Source organism: Penaeus monodon, chromosome 25, assembly GCF_015228065.2.
Source record: "Penaeus monodon isolate SGIC_2016 chromosome 25, NSTDA_Pmon_1, whole genome shotgun sequence".
Classification (NCBI taxonomy): domain Eukaryota; kingdom Metazoa; phylum Arthropoda; class Malacostraca; order Decapoda; family Penaeidae; genus Penaeus; species Penaeus monodon.
The window spans coordinates 1033872-1034112 of NC_051410.1; the positions used below are offsets into that span (position 1 = coordinate 1033872).

At 49.4% G+C, this 241-nt stretch overlaps 1 protein-coding gene across 1 annotated transcript in view; it reads right to left on the reverse strand.

Moving 5' to 3' along the window:
• LOC119589478 overlaps window positions 1–241 on the reverse strand; it is a gene marked incomplete at its 5' end in the record, with an annotated part of 91173 nt that overhangs the window by 7655 nt on the left and 83277 nt on the right.

A 241-nucleotide genomic window follows, 5' to 3' on the forward strand; every position in this document is an offset into this window, starting at 1 on the left:
AATCGAGAGCGAGAATAAAAAACAGAGAAAAATCGAGAGAAAAAAGCAGAAAAAGAGAGAAAATCAAAAATGGAGAGAGAGGAAAAGTCGAGCTAAGAAGATTATTTACATTCCCTGCGTCGCCTTGGCCGCTCTTACCTGCTCGGAGGAATGTCGGCGTAATATTGCCTCCGAGGCTGAGCTTCCCGGCGTATGAGAAGTGGAGGGCAAGGGAGGGACTGCGGGATCGGGGGAGAGGGTG